Here is a 20,133-nt window from a genome sequence, read left to right as displayed (position 1 = left end):
TTTCTTCCATTAAAGAAAAATTCCGTTCTGCCTAATCGGGAGATACCTTACAGCATACACAGACACACTTGAACGCACCAAGATGAAACAGCCACTAATCCTCTGGAATGAAAATGCCTTTCAATACCCTTCAAGAAAGAACTGGGTACGTCTACATGTTTGAAGTGTGAACTCATCCTCCTCTGGGCCTGCCTGTCACTGCCCGCATGGGAAAGTGAAGGGACAGGAAGTGATAGCAGGTCGTGCTGGTGACTCAGTGAGTGACACACCTCACACTAGGCAGCACTAAAAACCCAAACGCCAGCCTAGTTAGCAGTGCTGTCCCACCAGAGGAGAGGGAAGGTGGAGGCCTGTGGCCCTGTGCTGGGTGGCCAGCCCTCGCAGCCCCACAGGCGCTGGGGTTCTTCACCTCCCCGAGCCCCACTCTCTTCACCAGGTGGTCCAGGCGCACGTCTCGCGGGGAAGATGATCCGAGGCTTCCCCCTCGTCCCTTCCACCGTCCTTGTTCCTCTGTCCTCAGCAGGTGTCCTCCTCCTTCAGGACCAACCCCACACACACCTGAGCTCTGGAGCCCTGCCTTCTCCCCTTCCTTCCCCAGCCCTGCCTTCCTGTCGGAGCCTGCAGACACGCTCCCCGAAGACAGGGCCGTCCCCCAAACCTGCCGGGCAAACGGAGGGCTCCGGAAAGAGGACTTCCTGCTTCCTCAGCTGCTGCTTCTCCTCAGCCCCCTGCTGTCTCCATCCCACCCCACCGTCCCACTGAAACCACCTCCCCTCAGCACCTGTTTCCATCTCATTGCCAACGCAACGGCTTTTTGCTTTCTTTCTTCATTCACTGAGTGCCTGCTGTGTGCCGGATGCTAGGCTGGGGGCTGGCGATTTAGACCAGGGCTCGGCAAACCGTGGCCATGTGGCCACCTCTTGACTTTATAGATCAAATGATGCCATGACACGTCACACCCGTTCATTCATATGTTGTCTGCACCGCTTTCGGGCTACAATGGCAGAGTTGAATAGTTGTGACTAAGACCCTGTGGCCTGCAAAGCTGAAAGTATTTACTATTTGGAAAAAGTCTGCCAGCCCCTCCCGCCCTCATGAACCTCTCCTAGAAGGACAGAGACATATTCTGTAACTAAAGTACAGGAAGTGATTTCTTTGACCATTTTCTGTGCTCCAAAGGAGGAATGTGGAGCACCTGTGAGAGCCTGTAGCAGGAGCCTCACCCAGGCCCAAGGGCGTGACTGGTTCCTGAGGGGAACAGTGAGGGCGTGAGGCGCTTGGAAGCCCTGACATTTCAGTATTGAAAGATGAGTGGACTGTATTTCGAAAAACAGTTTTTGAAGAGTGGAAGGTAATGATCGGTGGTGTTGAGGGCAGTGAGTAGCACGGGGGACAGCAGGAGCTGTGAGAGTGGGGGACAGGGCACATTGGATGGGTGGCCCGGAGGCTGGGCAGGCAGCAGGGCCAGGCCCCAGACGTTCTTTCTCTCCCTGGGTCCGTGACCATCCCCCTCAGTCTTCTCCCCACCCCCACGCTGAGTTCATACATGTTTGGTCTTCCCCACACTGCGTCCTCCTCCGAGCAGTGCCTTTCCCAGACAGTAAGGGCTCTACGTATTTGTGACTGAGCTCATAAACTCCCCATCAGAGGCTTGGCCCTCTGCTCCTCTTTCCGTGGACCTTGCGGAAGAGAAAAGGACCAACATGTCCTCAGGTACCCAAGCCAGCAACCTGGGCATCCTTCTCAGATCCCCCTCCTAATGTCCCCTCCCCTCCCTGAAGCCAGCATGAGTCACCAGCTCCTGTCCAGGGCTCCTCCTGAATATCCTTCCATACCTGTTCTTTGTTGACTTCTAGACCTTCATCTTCCCTCGTGGTGGTTCCAGCATGGACTCTGCCACCTGCCAGCTAGTTAACCCTGAATCCGTTTCCCCATCAGCAAAATAATAGTAATACTGGCACCAATTCCGTATTGTTAGGGGAATTCCGTGAAATACTGTATATAAAATGTTTAGCTAAATGCCAGGGACACTGGGGCTCAATACATGATAGCATTGTTGTTTTTAAAAATATTTACATCTTTTTAAAGCTTTAAAAATTATTTTTATCAAAGCAATGTGCATGTGTTTTTTTTCTGTAACAGTAAGGCTTATAGGTTAAGTATAACAGTCCCCTGGTCCACTCTGACTCACTCCCTAGAGGCAACTACTGTTGTGATGTTGTTTAGCTGGTTTTTTCCGATCTTTCCTCCAGATTTTTTCATAACATGCATATACTGCTAATTCTTGATCCCTTCTCTCTTCTCCCCCACCCCATCACCCAACTTTAGGCATTATCTACTGATTGTTTTCTGGAGAGATGGGAATTAGTCATCCTACTTCTCCCACCTCCCTCTGCTCATTTGCCCTCCCTCCATCTTTCCAGTAAAGCACTACCACTGAGCGTCAATGTAGCGTTTAGAATGCGGGCTCTCAAGCCAGGCTAGTTGCCTTCACATTCCAGGTCTAACACGTAGTCGCTGTGTGTCCTTGAGCAAATTATTTAACCTCTTTGTGACTAAATTTGCACATTTGGGAGAATAAGTTGCATCTCATTATAGAGTTGTGAAAATTGAGTTAAACACATAAAAATTAGTTAGAATGGTACTTGGCATATGGTAAGCATTTGTTATTTCTTAGCAACTGTTATTTTTTAATAAGCCTCTAACACTATAGTGTTTTTTTAGACTTTATTTAAATGGAACTAGACCAGTAGGTATTGTTTTGTATCTGCTTATTTTATTCAAACCTTGTGAGATTCATCTATGTCATTTCATGTAATAATAGTTTTTTCTTTTTCATCTCTGTATAGTAAGTAACTCATTGGATAAATATACCACAGTTTATTCTGCTGTTGGAGATTGTGGTTGTTTCTAGTCTGAGGCTATTACAAATAATTTTGCTATGAACGTTTTCGTACATGTCTTTTGTGCCCATATGTATGGAATTTCTTTGGCAATTGGCAGTGGAATTCCTGAGTCAGAAGGAATATGTATCTTAACTCTAGTAGCTACCTTGTAAAGTATTGCGCCAATTTACATTCCTACCAGCAGTGTTTGGGAGTTCCGGTTGCTCCATATCAGCTACAACATTTGGTATTATCAGTCTCAAATTTTAGCTGTGTTGGAGGGTGGGCGGTAGTACCTCATTCTGGTTTTAATTTCTGTTTCCCATATGACTAAAGCTATTGAACACATTTTCATATGTTTGTTGGTCATTTGGATATGTTGCCTGTTTGAGAATCTTGTTCATTTTTCTGTTGGGTCGTCAGTCATATCCTTATTGATTTGTAGGTGTTGCATACGTATTCCGGATACTAGTCATTCGTTGGTTCTGAGCATTGCAGATATTTTCTTGCACTCTGTGACTAAGGTTTTCACTCTCTGAAAGGATCTTTTAATGAAGAGTTGTTACTTTTAATATATCCATTTGATCAATCTTTCTCTTTATGGTTAGTGCTTTTTATGTCCTTTTAATAAACTTCGATTTACCAAGGTCATGAAAATACTCTCCTGTTATCCTATAGAAATTTTGTTTCACTTTTCAGATTTAGATTTAAATTTTACCTGGAATTAATTTCTGGATGAGATGTAAAATAAACGTTAAGTTTTGGGGCGTTTTGACTTTTTTTTTTTTTTAATTCCAACAGGGTTATCCAGTAATCCTCATCCCTTTTTTGTTTTTTTAGACCATAATTCAGTGTTCTATGCTGAGCTGTGATTGTCATAAATTGAGCATCTGTATTTATAGTGCACTTTTTATGGTTTTTTCTTTTTTTTTTTTTTTTTTGCGGTACGTGGGCCTCTCACTGTTGTGGGGGAGCAGAGGCTCCGGACGCGCAGGCTCAGCGGCCACGGCTCACGGGCCCAGCCGCTCCACGGCATGTGGGATCTTCCCGGACCAGGGCACGAATCCCTGTCCCCTGCATCGGCAGGCAGACTCTCAACCACTGCGCCACCAGGGAAGCCCCTGGATTTTTTATTATATCCCATTGATCTGTGTTTTTAATTGACTTTACTGAAGTATAGTTTACATGCAATAAAATGCACCCATTTTTAGTGAATATGTTGATGAATTCTGACAGATTTATACATCTGTGAGATCACCACTGCAATCAAGATGTAGAACACTTCCTCACTCCAAACTGTCCCTTTCTGCCCCGTCCTGTATTCATCCCCACCCCTACCACTGGCTCCAGACTTCCTCACTCCAAACTGTCCCTTTCTGTCCCGTCCTGTACTCACCCCCACCCCTACCACTGGCTCCAGGCAACCACGGATAAGCTTTCTGTCACAGAGATTATATGGAATTTTTAAATTTCAATTGTTTGTTACTAATATATACATAAAATGGATTTTTACATATGGACCTTGTGTTGTGTGACTTGGCTAAATTCAGTTAGTTCAGGCACCTTTTTAATAGATTCCTTGGGATTTTCTTAGGTGCACGATCATGCCATCTGTAATAGGCAGTTTTATTTCTTTCTTTCCAATCTGTATGCCTTTTGTTTCTCTTACCTGCCTTAGCACATGAGCCAGGACCTCCAGTACTGTGAGAAGTGGTAAGAACAGACATCCTTTCCTTATTCCTAATCTTGGTGGGGGAAGCATTCGGTCTTTTCCATTAAGTTAGACATCTAGGCTCTAGGGTCTTTTTATAGGTGCCCACTATCATGTTGAGAATGTTATCGTCTACCCCTAAATCAATGAGATCTTTTTTATCAAGAATTGTGTTGAATTTTGCCAGGTGGTTTTTTTCATCTTTTGAACTGTTCTTGTGCTTTTTCTTTTTCAGTCTTAAAATAGTGAATTACAACGATTGATACTAAAATATTAAGCCAACATTGCATTCCTCTGATACATTTCACTTGGTTAATATGAATTTTTTAATACATTACTGAATTTGATTTACTAAGATTTTGCTAAGCATTTTTGCCTCCATGTTCATGATGGATATTGATCTGTAGTTTTGTGTAATATGTTTCTCTAGTTTTCGTATCACGGCCTCATAAAATTAAGTTGGGAAGTGTTTTTTTCCTCTTCTACTTTTTTGGAAGAGTTGATGTAGAATTGGTATTTCTTCCTTAAAAGTTTGGTATAATTCATAAATTATATCCATTTGATCAATGGATGAAGCCATCTGAGCAAGGAGTTTTCTTTGTTAGAAAAATTTAGCTACCAATTCAGCTTCTTTAATAGATATGGGCCTATTCATTTCTTCCTGAGTAAGCTTTCGTAGTTTGTGTCTTTCAAAGAATTTGTCCATTGTATCTGTTTTTTAATTTATTGGCATGAAGTTGTTCATGATATTCCTCTATTATCTTTTTAATGTCATTAGGATCTGTCCAGCTATAAGTTTAGCGGTTTTAATGGTCTTCTCAAAGAATCAGTTTATTTCATTAATATTTCACTCTTTTCCTTGTCATTGATTTTTGCTTTTATCTTCATTTTTTCCTTCCTTTGCTTATTTTGGCCTAACTTCTTCCTTTTTAGTTTTTTAAGGTGGAAGTTTATAATATTGATTTTTAAGGCTTTTTTTATATATGCAATTTATACAGTTAGAACTATAAATTTCCCTGTAAGTACTTGTTTGAGTGAATCCCACAGATTTTGATATGTTATGTTTTCATTTTCATTTAGTTCAAAGTATTTCTTTCCCTTGTGACTTGTTTGACCTGTTAGTTGTTGGAAGTATGTTTTCTAACTTACAGTTATTTGGGAATTTTTCCAGATATTTTAAATTAGTACTGAATTGTAGTTTAAATCCGTTGTAGTCAGAGAACATACTCATTATTATTTCAAACCTTTTACATTTGACATTTGTTTTATGGCCTAGAATGTGGCCTTCATGAATGTTCCATGTGTACCAGAAAAGAATGTATTCTGCTACTGTTGTGTGGTGTGTTCTGTAAATGTTAAATTACCAGCTTGGCTAACGGCACTGTTCCTCTCCTTTGTATCCTTACTGATATTTTTTTCCCCTTATTTGAAGTGAAAGGAGTGTCTGAAATCCAACCCTAATTGAAGATTTGTCTAGTTCTGTTTTTAGTTTGATCAGTTTTTGTTGATGTTTTGAAGCTATTATTGAGTTTACCTACATGTAGCATTGTTATTTTTCTTGATCACTTGACCCCTTCACTATCATGAAATGTCCCTCTTTTTCCCTGGTAACGTCCTGATTCTGAATTCTACTTGGTCTCATATGAATACAGGCTCTTCAGCTCTCTGTTGGTTAGTGTTTGCATATCTTTTCCCATCCATTTACATTTAACCTATATGTATTTAAAGTGAGTTTCGGGCTTCCCTGGTGGCGCAGCGGTTGAGAGTCCGCCTGCCGATGCAGGGGACACGGGTTCGTGCTCTGGTCCGGGAAGATCCCACATGCCGCGGAGCGGCTGGGCCCGTGGGCCATGGCCGCTGAGCCTGCACGTCCGGAGCCTGTGCTCCGCGACGGGAGAGGCCACAACAGTGAGAGGCCCGCGTACCGCAAAAAAATAAAATAAAATAAATAAAGTGAGTTTCTTGCAACCAGCATTATGGGTCCTGCCTTTTATTTGGAGTGTTTACACTTGTACTGTCTAATACAGTAGCTGCATGTGGCTATCTGAACTTAAGTTAAAATTTAAAATTCAGTTCCTCAGTCACACTAGCTACCTTTCAAGTTCTCATTGTAGAAGGCTCTGTTGTATAGTACTGGTTTAGACCCTTTTTATTTTTTGTAACTATCAATATGGTTTGGTTTAAATCTACCATCTTGCTGTATTTTTCTACTGTCCATATTAATGGTTCCATTTTATCTCCACTAGTGGCTTGTTAGCTGTACCTCTTCTATTATTTTAGTGGTTGTGCTAGGATTTGCAATATACTTCTTTAATTTGTCAGCCTACCTTCAAATAATATACGGTTTCACGTATAGTATGAGAACCTCCTTACAAGAGTATACTTTCATTTCCCCTCGCTCATCCTTTGTGTTATTATTGTCATATATTTTATTTCTGCATCTTATAAAGTCCACAATAAACTTATTTTTTGCCTTAGTCAGTGATCTTTTAAAGAGACTGTTAGTCTTTTTTCTGGGTCCTTGTGTTAAATCCAGTATCTTTGTAATAAGTCTTAATGTCCAGTAGTATGAGTAGTTCTATTTTATTCTTCGGTAATTTCTTGGCTGTTCTTGGCCTGTTACATTTCCATGTAAACATTAGTGTTATCTGTTTTCACACACATCAACACACTAATCCCCACTGTGTTTTTGATTGACATTCCATTGAATTTATAGATTGGTTTGGAGAGAAATGACATCTGTATGATACTGCATCTTCAATATATGCACATAGATTATTCTTCCATTTGTTAGGCTTCTTTATTTTTTCTGAGCATTTTTTTCTGCTTTTCTGTGTAGTGGACTTGCATATCTTTCGTTAGATTTAATCCAAGGGGTTTGATGTTTCAGTGCAGTTTTCTGCTGTCAATGTGCTAAACGGTATTGCTTTGAAATAGCTTTATTTCTAAAACTTAAACCTTTTGTATCTTTTATTGAGTGGAGTACGGATCTGCAGTACTGTGTTGAATAGAAATGGTCATACTGGGTATTCTTATCTTATTTGAATCTTAGCAGGAAAGCTTTCTCTATCATACCATTAAATATGTTTGCTATAAGGTTTTTGTACATACACCTTATCACATTACAGAGTGTCCTTCTTTTTATCATATGCTGGAGTTTTGTTTTTTTTTTAACATGAATAAGTGTGGAATTTACCAAAATATTTTTCTACATTTATTGGCTTGATCCTGTAGTTATTCTTTTATGATGTTAATGTGGTAAATAACGTTGAATTTTCATGGAGTAAATCCACTTAGATTCTAATATATTTTTCTTTTTACATATCACTGGCTTTAGTTTACTGTGTTTTTTTAGGACCTTTTTGTATGTTTTAGGACCTTTGAGTAAGATTGTCATGTAATATTACTTTCTATAATGTACACGTCAGATTTGGTATGAAGGTTTTGCTTCCCTTATAAAGCTAGTTGAGAAGCTCTTCTATGGAAGAGTTTGTGTAAAATTGCTCTTATTTCTTCTTTAAATGATTAGTAAAATGTATGTGGGCTTCAAGTTGTCCTTGTATAATATAGTTTAATGAGTCAATTTCTTTCTTTTTTTTAAAAATACTTTTTATTTTTTTTTTTTATTTGGTTGTACCAGGTCTCAGTTGCAGCTTGCTGCCTCCTTAGTTGTGGCATGTGTGCTCCTTAGTTGTGACCAGTGAGCTCCTTAGTTGCAGCCAGTGGGCGCCTTAGTTGCAGCTTGCCAAATCCTTAGTTGCAGCACATGGACTCCTCAGTTGTGGCAGGAGGGCTCCTTAGTTGCAGCTCACCAGCTCCTTAGTTGTGGCATGCGAACTCTTAGTTGCAGCATGCGAACTCTTAGTTGCAGCATGCATGTAGGGTCTAGTTCCCTGACCAGGGATCGAACCCAAGCCCCCTGCATTGGGAACGTGGAGTCCTTAACCACTGTGCCACCAGGGAAGTCCCTCAATTTCTTTCACAGTTGTAAGATTATTCATTTTCAGATTTTCTATTTCTTCTTGTATTGATTTTGATAGATTGTGGTTTGTTTGGGGGTTTTTTTAAGGAGTTTCACTATTTTCATATACTTTTCCCAATTTATTGGCATAAAGGTGTTAAGATTTTATACTTTTTACATTTTACATATATTTCTTTTACATTTCTGATATTAGTTTTACCTTTGGTCAACTCTGCAGTATTTCTCTTTTTTCATTAATTCCTGCTCCTATCTTTATAGTTTCTGTTCTGTTCAATGTGCAGTTCTTTTTCTAACTCCTTGAAAGAGATGATTATATAACTGATTTTCAGTCCTTATTTTCACTTGTATTCCTTAAGTTTTAATACCTTAGCCATGGCTTTTGCTGGATCCAAGTTTGTGTATATCATCATTTTATTGTCATCCATTTCAAAATATTTTCTGATTTTTATTATGATTTCACCTTTGATCCAAGTGTCATTTAGATATGTGTTTGTTGATTTCCAAATATAGGGAAATTTTCTAGTTAACTTTTTTTTAGTGATTACTGGCATAATTGTATTGAGGTCAGAGAACATATTTAAATCCTTTAATTTCTGATGCAATTTGCAATTTACCCAGTATATGTTGATTTTGGTAAATGTTTCATATGTGTTTGAAAAGATTGTATACTTTGCAACTGTTATTTGCCATGTTCTTTGAGTGGAATTAGCTCAGGTTTATTAATCGTGTTCATTTCTTCTGGTTTTTTGGTCTACCCAAATCCATCAGTTACTAAGAGACTTAGTGGGTTAAAAATCTCCCACTATGCTTGTGTATTTGTCTGATTATCCTTTTTGTTCTGTCAGTTTCACCTTATCTGTTTTGCAGCTACAGTAAGTACTTACAAATCTGGAATTTTGTATCTTACTGATAATACAAACCTTCTAACATTCTGAAATATACTCTTTAGCTCTGGGAATGCATTTTGCCTTGAGGTCAAATTGTGTCTTAATATAACAAGACTATTTCCTTTGGTCAGTATTTGCATGGTGCAACTTTGTCTCATCCTTTTGTTTCTAACCTTTCTGTATCTTTCTGTTTAAAGTGGGTTTCTTGTAAGCAGCTTATGATTTGAATTTGATAAAATACATTCCATATAACCACCACTTAATCAAGATCCAGAAATTCTCATCACCTCAGAAGGTTGTTTCTGTGAGTCCCACTCCTCGCAAGTGACCACTGTGCTGACCTCAATCACTATGGATTAATTTGCCTGTTCTTGCATTTCATGTAAATGAAATAATACAGAAGACACTCTTTGGTGTCCTGTTTCTTCCCCATAAAACGATGTTTTGGAGATTCAACCATGTTGTTGCATGTATCATAGTCCCTTTTTTTAATTGGTGACTAATATTCTCTTATATGAATAGATCACAGTTTGTTTACCCATTAGTTTTGGGCTACTATGAATATAGGTTCTGTGAAGATTCTTTTAAAACTCTTTTTGTACACATAGGTTTTCATTTCCTTTGGGTAAATAACTAGGAATAGAACTTGTAGTTCATAGGATAGGTGCATGTATAACTTAGTACGAAGTTGCCAAAGAGTTGTCCAAAGTGGTTGTATCATTTTACCCTCCCACCCGCAAGGTATAGAAGTCCAGTTGCCCTACATCCTCACCAGCCTTTGTCTTTTTAACTTCAGTTATTCTAGTGGATATAAAGTGGTATCTCATTGTGCTTTTAGTCTGCATTTCCCAGGTGACTAATAATGTTAAGCATTTTTCTTGTGTGTATTTGTCATTCATATATCTCTTATGAAGTCAGTACTCAGGTCTTTTGCCCATTTTTACTGGGAGTTTTTGCCTTATTTCTTACAGACTTGTAGAAATTCTTTACATATTACAAATAGAACTCTCTTGTCAGGTATATTTATTGTGAATATTTTCTTCTATTCTGTGGCTTGCCTTTTCATTTTCTTAATGAGGAGTTTTAATTTCAATGAAGGCCATGTTATCAGTTTTGTCTTCTTGGGTTCATGCTTTTTTGGTCCTCTCTAAACAAGCGCTGCTTGCCCCCAAGTTCTCAGAGATGTTCTCCTATGTTTTCATCATAGTTTTAGCCTTACTTTTAGTTCTTTGATCCATCTCAAATTAATTTTTCTGTATTCTGTGAGGTGGAGGTAAGAGTCATTATTTTGCCATGTGATTATCCAGTTGTCCCAGCATCATTTGTTGAAAGACTTTCTTTTCTCCATTGAGTAGCATTGGCATCTTAATAAATTATAATACTGAGTCTTCTGATCCATGAACATGGTGCCTTTCTCCATTTACTTAGGTCTTCTTTAATTTGTCTCTGCGTTGTTTTGTAGTTTTTAGTTCAGGAGTCTTAAGAGTATTTTTGTTAAAAATTTTTCCTAAATATTAATGTTTTTTAAACTATTGTAAATGGAATTGTAATTTTTTATTTTATTTACAATTGTTTGTACCTGTATATAGAAATACCACTGATTTTCTTATATTGACCTTATATACTTTAATCCTGTTAAATTCATTTATTCTGATAGCTATCTTGTAGAGTCCTTAGGGTTTTTTTACATGCATGATTATGTTGTCTGAGAATAAAGTCAGTTTCTTCCTTTTAATTTTTTCCATATCTTGCTGCATTGGCTAGGACCTCCGGTACCATATTGAATAAAAGTGGTGACCAACATCCTTGCCTTTTCCCAATCTTAGTGGAAAAACATTCAACATTATACTATTAAGTATGATGTTAGTTGTAGGGTGCCCATTATTAAGATAAGGAAGCTTCCTTCTTTTTCTAGTTTGCTGAAAGTTCTTTTAAATCAAGAATGGGTCTTGAATTCTGTCTTAATACTTTTCTGCATCTATTTAGATGACAGTATGGTTTGTTACCTCCTTTTTTCTGTTAATGTGGTGGATAACTGTGTTCATTATCAATTGCTAAGTAACAAATTATCCCAACACTTAGCGGCTTGAAACAACAAACATTTATTATCCACATTTTCTGTGGATCAGAAATCAGAGTGGCTTAGCTGATACCGTTTTGGCTCAGTCTTCTGTGGTGTTGCAGTCAAGATGTCCCAGTCAAGTCAGGGCTGCAGTCATTGGAAAGCTTGGCTGGGGTTGAAGGATCTGCTTCCAAGATGGCACACTCACATGGCTGTTGACTGGAGGCCTCAGTTCCTCAGATCTTCACCATGTGGGCCTCTCCATGGGGCTGCGTGAGTGTCCTCACAAAAGGACAGCTAACTTTCCCCAGGGCAGGTGACCCAAGGGAGAGCAAGGAAGAATCTGTAGTATTTTTATGACGCCTTAGAAGGGAGTTACTAAGCCCATCCCAGACTCGCAGGGTATGGAATTAAGCTCCACTCTTGAAGGAAGGAGTATCAAAAGGCAAAAAATGAACACATGTTGTAACTACCACAATTACATTAATTGAATTTCAAAAGTTTAATCACCCTTACTGTATCTAATCACGTTGTGAGTAAACATCAGATAAACTCGGATTGAGGAACGCTTTACAAAATGACAGGTATATAATCTTCAAAAGTCTCAAAGTTTAAAAAGTCAAGGAAAGACCGAGAAGCTAACCCAGACTGAAGGAGACTGAAGAGTCGTGGCAGCTGACTACAGCATGTGTTTTGAAGTGGATGTTGTACCAAAAAGGGTGTTATTAGGACAATTGGCAGAACTCAGATGGGCTCTGAAGAATAGATGGTAGTAATGTGTCGGTGTTAATTTCAAGTTTTGATTATCTTATTCTGCTTGCGCAGGAAGATAGTCTTGTTTGTAGGAAATGTCCACCAATGTTCAGAGGTAATGAGGCAACTTACTCTGAAATGGCTCAGGACAAATAACTTCTGTACCGGTAACTTTTCTCTAAATTAGAGACTGTTTCAAGTTTGTTTGTGTGTTTTTAATGATGGCTATTTTACTGTAAATAGACATTAAAGGACAACCAACTTTTATCCCCCGAATGTCATTAGAAGACAGCTGGCTGCTTGGTATAAAACAGTATAACATTGAGCTGTTGATGCACTCTTCACCTTACACGCTGGCTCTGTGAGCCTGGGTCACCCCACCCCTCCGCTGCATGTACCTTCCTGCTTGGCCCACCTAATTTAAGTGATTCTGAGATTTGAGTAATTATTCAGGGTAGAAAAAAAGAGGAAATGCAAAACTCATTTCTTTTTATTTTACACCCATATTACCATTTCCATTGCTCTTCATTCCTTCCTGTAGAATTGAGTTTTCATCTGTTGTTATTTCCCTTCAGCCTAAAGAACTGTTTTAGCATCTCATGGATCTCAGGGCTACTAGTGACAGAGTCCCTCAGTTTTTGTTTCTCTGAAAAGGTCTGTATTACATCCTCACTTTTAAAGGATATTTTTGCTAGATAAGGATTTCTGGGGGGTTTTTTCCCCCTTTTTGTATTTTGTTTGTACAGCATAATGATTTGATATGGGACCATATTGTGAAGTGATTACACAATAAGTGTGGTTAACATCCAATCACCACACATAGTTAGAAAATTTTTTTTCTCGCTATGAGAACATTTAGGATTTACTCAACAACTTTCAAATATACAGTACAATATTATTAACTATAGTCACCAAGCTGTACGTTCCATGGGTGAGATGAGTGAAGATGTCAGAGGTACACACTTGGAGGTGTAATTACAGATAGTTTTCTTTCAGCATTTTGAGTATAGTATTCTACTGTATTCTGGCCTTCGTGGTTTCTGCTGAGCGGCCTGGCGTCATCTGTAGCACTGTTCCCCTGTATGTAGCATATGTTTTTATCATCTGGCTGCTTTAAGATCTCTTTATCTTTTTTTTTAATTAATATTTATTGGAGTATAATTGCTTTACAATGTTGTATTCGTTTCTGCTATACAGCAAAGTGAATCAATTATTCATATACATATACCCACTCTTTTTTAGATTCTTTTCCCATATAGGTCATTACAGAGTATTAAGTAGAGATCCCTATGCTATACAGCACGTTCTTATTAGTTATCTAGGGTCTCTTTATCTTTTGTCTTCAGCAGTTTACTGTTGTGTGCTAGGTGCTTGATATACTCTGGGGTAACTGAGTTGCTTGGATTAGAAATATGATTGTTTGGGACATTTTCAACCAGTATTTTTTAAAATATTTTGTCTACCCCATTCTCTTGCTCCACCTACAGGATTCCAGTCACTCATGTATTAAACTGTTGGATATTATCTCGCAGGTGACTGCGGCCTGGGTTTTGTTTTGCTTTGTTTTCCATCTTTTTCTCTTTAAGGATCACGTTATTTCTGTTGATCTGTCTTTAAGTTCGATTGATCCTTTCTTCTGTCTTTTAAGCACATCTAGTATATTTTTTTCACTTCAAATACTGTCTAATTCTAGAGTCTTTGTTTTTTATATTTGTAAGCTTATCTGTTCACTCAATATGACTCTTTGTCTTTAAGTCCTGATTATATTTCTAATAGCTTTTAAAGCACATGTCTGCTAGTGCCAACATCTGGATCAGCTCAGGATCTGTTGCTATTTACTCTTTTTTCTCTTGACCTTGGGTCACATGTCTTTGCATATGTAGTAGCTTTTCTTTAATTACTATTGTATACTGAATGCTGCAGAGGTATGTTGTAGGGATTTTCTATTCTCTTATCTTCTGCGCAGTGCTGAGTTTTGTTTTGGCAGAAGGTTGAACTGTGGGCTAATCACCTTGAACTTGGAGAAACGTGCTTTTACACTCTGTTATTAGGATGGTTCTGTTGGATTGTTGCCTTCAGCCTCATGGCAAATCCTTATTCCTGGGACACAGTCTTTACTTCTGAAGGATGGCCTACCTGGCTTTTCACTCAGGGTGCTCACTGGGCCCCTGTAAGTCGGCAGGATTCAGACTTCCAACTCTTTGTCGCGCGGTTGGCAGCAGCTGAAATCCTGCTCAGCCTTCCATCACGCTGTCTTTGGAGTCTCCCCCGCACATGTGCGGTTCAAAGTCACCGTGGGTCTGAGGGGACTTGATGCATAGATTTGAGGCTCCCTCTGCAGCATCTTCCTTCCCAGGGCATCCCATCTGCATTTCCAGCCACACTGGGAGCCCCAAACCCCATCCTGCAGCCAGCGGCACTGGTTTTCTGCTTGACAGGCTGGTGAGGATTCTCCCAGTGCGGGCTACCACCACCGTGCCTGGGCTCAGAGCTCCTGGCTTTGACTTTTAATTTGAGTATTTAATTATTTTACTTTTAATATAATTACTGATGTATTTATGTTTAAACACTACAATTTTACACTTTGCTTTTTATTTACCCTGTCCTGTGCTCTTGTGGGTTGAATTTTGTTTTGTTTTGCTTTTAATGCCATATTTCCCCCTTTGTTACCTTGGAAATACATTCTTTGATTGTTCTTTAATTGTTACTCTAGCAATTACCTTACGCATCCTTGACTCTTTTGAGTCTAATATAAATTACCTTCACCACATTCCCACAATGCAAGGATCTCAAATCCAATTTCCCTGTTTCCTGCCTTTTATGCTTTTACAGTGCATTTTAATTCTAGACCTTATAGGACCTTTATTATTGTTATACAGTCAACATTCCTGTCAGTTTTCTCCACATGTTTACTCTTCCTGTTGCTTTACATCCCTGCCTGCGTTTCAGACCTTCCATCTGGGATTATTTATTTCATTCTGAAGAACACTGTTTCATATCTCCTTTACAGTACTCTTCTGGTGCTGGGGGTTTTTTGGGTCTGAAAATGTCTTTAATTTCATCTTTTTTAAATAGAGCTTTTATTTACATACAATAAAATGTGCGGTTCAGTGCATTTTTGCCTTGTACTTGTTTAAGTGCCATCAAGCTATAGAACATTTCCATTACCCCAGAAAGTTCCCTTCCTGGTGTACCCACCCCTGCCTCATCAGCCTGACCATCGTCAACCTAACCTATAACAATAGAGTAAATGTGTGTTTTAAGCTCCATATAAACGCAGGCTTATTATATCTACTCATGTGTGCTGCCTTCCTTTGCTGAAAATACTGTTTTTGAGATTCATCCATGTTTTTGCACAAATCAGTAGTGTGTTCCTTTTTATTGCTGAGTAGTGTTGTATTGTATGAATATACCACAATTTGTTTCTGTAGTCTCCTATTGATGGACATTTAAATGGAGTCCACTTTTAAGCTATTATGAATAAAGCTGCTGTGAATATTTGTGTACAGTTTTTGTGTGTAGATATGTACACGTGTCACTCTTGAGTATATACCTGAAGATGGAATTTCTGGTTCAAAGGCATGTTTCTTATCTACTATGTGTAACAGAGTACCCTAAACCTTAGCAGCTGAAAACAACAATGAACACCTATTGTCTCACAGTTTTTGTAGGTCAGGAATTCAGGAGCAACTTAGCTGGGCGATTCTGGCTCTTGCCATACTGACCTCTCCATAGGGTTGCTTGAGTGTCCTCACAACATGGGAGCCCAGGATGGAAGCCACAGTGTCTTTGTGACCTCACCTTCATTTCAGTAATAACCTCTTGGTTACACGGGTCAGCTCCATTCACTGTGGGAGGGGACTACACGAGGACATAAATACCAGGAGTGAGGATCCTTAGGGCCGTCTTAGATGCTGACTGCCACAATAGGTTTTAAGGCATGTTTATAAGAACTTACTGTTTTCCAAAGTGGTTGCATGCACTTTTCCATTCCTACCAGCAATACATGACAGGTCCATTTGTTCCACATCTTCAACAGTTGTTTTTAATTTAAGCTATTTTGGCACGTCACAATCATTTTTTAAAGTCTATTTTCATTGGATATAGAATTCTTGGTTTTCAGTTATTGTCTTAGGTCTTTGAAAATATGTATCCCATTTTCTTACAACTTCATCTGTTTTTATTGAAGTCAGGTGTCAGTCTTGTTGCTCTCCGAATATTAATGCGTCATTTTTTCTTCTGAGTGCCTTTGAGATGTCCTTTTCATCTTAAGGTTTCACCAGTTTTACTTTGATGTGCTTAGGTGAGACTTTTGTTGTATTTATCCTGCTTGGGTTCATAGTATTTCTTGAACCTGTGGTTTGATGTCTTTCAAGTTGGAAAATTCTCAACCATTATCTCTTCAATATGGCTTTTGCTCCATTTTCTCTCTTCACATTCTCAGACTACTATTACATATAGTTTAGAATTTGTGTGTGTGGCTTTTACACTCTTTTCTACACTTTCCATTATTTTTTTCCTCCACGCCTTAAACTAGGTATTTTCTCCTAGCCCTTAATCCAGTTTTTAATCTTTTAAAATTTTTCAACTAATTCTAATCTAATTTTAAACCTATCTTTATTCTTTATTTCAGTTATTATTTTTCTAAAGTTCTGGAATATCTGGTTGGTTTGTTTCTTTTAGTGCTCTTTTCCTTGCTGAAATAACCACTCTAATCGCTATTACCACATAATGTTTTGTTATTTTCATAGTAAATATTAAAATCTATTATCATTTATCTATTTATTTACTTACTGTCTGACCCCACCACTCCATAGTTCTATGAGAAAAGGAACCTTATCCAGCGTGACTACAGACGTATCCTTAGTGCCTAGCCCTTAGTTATGTGCTCAGTAAAAAAAAAAAGATTGTTCTTTAATTATAAGACTTTTACAATTGTATACAGTCATCATCTCTATTTACCAATCTCTGATTCATTTTAGATCCTCCTCTTATCGACATCTGCCCTATTAGTGCACTGAAACCACTGTTGCAGAGTTTAACATCAGCTCGTGAATGGCCAAGTATAATTTTATTGTATTTCTCCTCTCTAGAAGTACCTAGCATTCTTTATTTTTTTCTGCAAAGCCTCTTGTTACCTGGGATACAGTTCTTTTTTTTTTTTTTTAAGAAAGTGCAAAGGTTCTGAGGCCAGGGTTCAGTTTATTTATTTGTTTGTTTATTTATTTATTTTGGCTGCATTGGGTCTTTGTTGCTATGCACGGGCTTTCTCTAGTTGTGGCAAGTGGGGGCTACTCTTCATTGCAGTGTGCTGGTTTCTCATTGCAGTGGCTTCTCTTGTTGTGGAGCACAGGCTCTAGGCGCGCGGGCTTTAGTAGTTGAGGCACACGGGCTCAGTAGTCGTGGCTCGTGGACTGTAGGGCTCAGGCTCGGTAGTTGTGGCGCATGGGCTTAGTTGCTCCATGGTACGTGGGATCTTCCTGGACCAGGGCTCGAACCTATGTCCCCTGCATTGGCAGGCGGATTCTTAACCACCAGGCCACCAAGGAAGTCCCTGGGATACAGTTCTGATTCTCCTCCTTCCTACCTCTTGGGATAGTCCTCCTTTTTCTGTTTCTTGGCCTTTGTGTCCACCCCTAAAATGTGGAAGCAGGGAAGATTTCTGCCATGGCCCTGGGTCTTGGCCCAGGTGATTTCATTCACCCTCACAACCTTGAGAGCCACCTTTCTCCAGCGACTGCAGATGACTGCTGTGTCACTGCAGACACGCCTGGGACATCACATATCTGCCCCTGAACTCCTCTCTCCACCTTCCGTCCCAAAGACCTCATCCTCCTTGTCAGTGCGTCCACCACTGAGTGTGAATTGATACAACCACGCCAAGCTCCAAGCTGTAGTGATAATGTTGCTCATACTTTATACTTCAAATACGGTAACTTAATCCTTAAAACAACCCTGCGTGCTTACCATCCAGATATAAAAAGTCACAAAATTCTCATCCAAAAATAAACAAAACCAGCAAGATAAATTTTTAAAAGCCCATTAGACATCTCAGCTCACAAAGTAACCTAAATGAACTAAACTTCAGAAAGTGACAAGCCACTCACAAGAGAGAAGTGATCCATGGCTGCCCTCCTTCCCTGCAGAGACAGGGACAGGGAGAAGCTGCCGTAGACGGGGCCCTCAGGCTGTCAACTGCGGAGACTTGAGGCAGCTGGTGAGCCCAGAGAAACATCTCTGAGGGAGTCCCCACCTTCACTGGACGTAGGGTGACAGCAGCCAGGGCACAGGGATCCAGGCAGGGAGCTGGAAGGCCAAGAGAACTCAAAATCCTGATCATGTTTGCCGATCCTTCCTCTGCTGTGGCCGGTCAGCCATTCAGCTGATCTAATAAAAGTTGTATTTAAAGTCAGGTCAGTAGACTGAACCACAAGGGGAAGAAAAGAGTTAACAACAACAACAAAAGGACGTCTGGAATCTGTAGGACAATATCAAGGCAGTTTCACTGTAACTTTTTACTCATGACACCTCTTCCACCAAATGTGTGGTTTTTTCCACACCAACAATCAACTCTCCAACTCTCCAGACAACCACTGGACATCCTTCAGTCCAGTTCGTTTCTGACACTACCTCCCCAGAGTTGTGTCAGACTCCACAGGTTCACACCTCAGTCCCACGAGACTGCTGGCTCTCCTGGTGCCAGTCCAGTGTCACGTGCCCAGGGCACCCACACTTCTGTCTGACGTGGCTACAAAGTTGAGACTCCCATGCACACACACATACCCCTCCACCCCTTTGAGGTTTGATAATTTGCTAGAATAGCTCACAGAACTCGGGAACATACTTTACTTACATTTACTGGTTTATTATAAAGTATACAAATGAAGAGTGAGACAGAGAGGTCTGTAGTGCTGGAAGCGTCCCAAGCACAGGAGCTTCTGTCCTGTGGAGTTGGGGGGATGCCACCAATCCAGAAACTCTTCAAACCCCTTTGTTAAGGACTTTTTATGGAGGCTCGATTGCTAGGCATGACTGACTAAATCATTGGCCATTGAGATTAACTCAGTCTCCAGCTCCTCCTCCCTCCCCAGAGGATGGAGGGTAGGGCCGAAAGTTCCAACCCCCTTATCAAGATCTGGTCTTTCTGGCAACCCGCCCTCCCACCCCACAATCTGGAGCTATCTAGAGACCTGCCAGGATTCACCTCATCTGAACAAAAGACACTCACTCAGGATATTCCAAGAGATTTAAGAGCCCTGTGTCAGAGCCTGGGAACAAAGACCAAATATATATTTCTTATTATGCCACGCTCACATACACATCACTGGCATCCCAGAAAGAAAGGAGAAGAAGAATGGCACAAAAATATAATTCAAGACATAAAGGACAAGAACTTTCCAAAACTGATGAAAGTGATCAATACACAAATCCAAGAATATCTCCAAACGCCAATCAGAATAAATACAAAAGAGTTGATCTTAAAAGCAATCAGAAGGGCATTAAAAAACACATTATATACTGAAGAACAGTGATAAGAATTGTCACTGACTTCTAAACAAACACTGGAGGTCAGAAGATAATGACATGGCATCTTCAACACAGTAAGTAAAGGTGGGGCAGGGACCTGCCAAGCATGAATTCTATATCTAGCAAAAATTTTCTTCAAAAGTGAAGGTAAATTAAAGATATTTGCAGGCAAAAGCTGAGAGAATTTGCCTACAGCAGACCCATATCATGAAAGATACTAAATGAAATTCTAAGAAGACTGTTGGCTTTTAAAACAAAAATAACAATTGTATTACTGTGTTTATAACATTTGAAGAAGCTAAATATAAGGCAACGAGCACAATGGG

The 20,133-nt window shown here is 39.6% G+C and overlaps 1 protein-coding gene across 1 annotated transcript in view; it reads left to right on the top strand.

Moving 5' to 3' along the window:
- The window catches only part of RAB22A (RAB22A, member RAS oncogene family), a 52,871-nt gene that overhangs the window by 1,914 nt on the left and 30,824 nt on the right, over positions 1 to 20,133 (top strand). The gene's annotated exons all lie outside the window — the stretch shown is intronic.

The sequence above is a fragment of the Stenella coeruleoalba genome, assembly GCF_951394435.1.
Source record: "Stenella coeruleoalba genome assembly, chromosome: 15".
In the NCBI taxonomy this organism is placed as follows: domain Eukaryota; kingdom Metazoa; phylum Chordata; class Mammalia; order Artiodactyla; family Delphinidae; genus Stenella; species Stenella coeruleoalba.
The sequence above is the reverse complement of the archived record's forward strand: the minus strand, read 5'-3'. Positions and strand labels throughout refer to the sequence as shown.